A 499-nucleotide genomic window follows, 5' to 3' on the forward strand; every position below is an offset into this window, starting at 1 on the left:
TGCCTATTGACTAAATGGCATCTTTTATTGGCAGCAAAGGTTCTCGTGAATTAATTGTCCAAATATATATATCATGTGTGTTGTTTTTAGCTAGCTTGGGGGAACATCTAAGGTCACTGCAAGTCTTTGGATCCATGTGCATTTAATAGAGAAAGACCACAGGTGAATGCCTCCAACCGTTCTAACAGCCAATCCCAGAGCTGGGTCCTCTCCTTGAGGATGAAACCAATTTACTCAAGCACTTATTGTGTACAAGAAGCTGGGCTAGATGCCAGGGACAGAAAGACAAAAAGTAAGTAGTCCCTGTATCGAAGGAAATTCTACTGGATGGCTACATGATGTGTACACAGAAAAAGTAATATATTATATGTGTATGAAAGTAAGAGAAGAAGAAAAAGGAAGGAGAAAAGAAAGAGAGAGAGAAGAGGAGGAGAAGAAAGGAAGGAAGGAAAGAAGGAAGGAAGGAAGGAAGGAAGGAAGGAAGGAAGGAAGGAAGGAA

Source organism: Petaurus breviceps, unplaced genomic scaffold (assembly GCF_028583685.1).
Source record: "Petaurus breviceps papuanus isolate PSGF00001 unplaced genomic scaffold, PetGlider_PUasm1.0 90775, whole genome shotgun sequence".
NCBI lineage: Eukaryota > Metazoa > Chordata > Mammalia > Diprotodontia > Petauridae > Petaurus > Petaurus breviceps.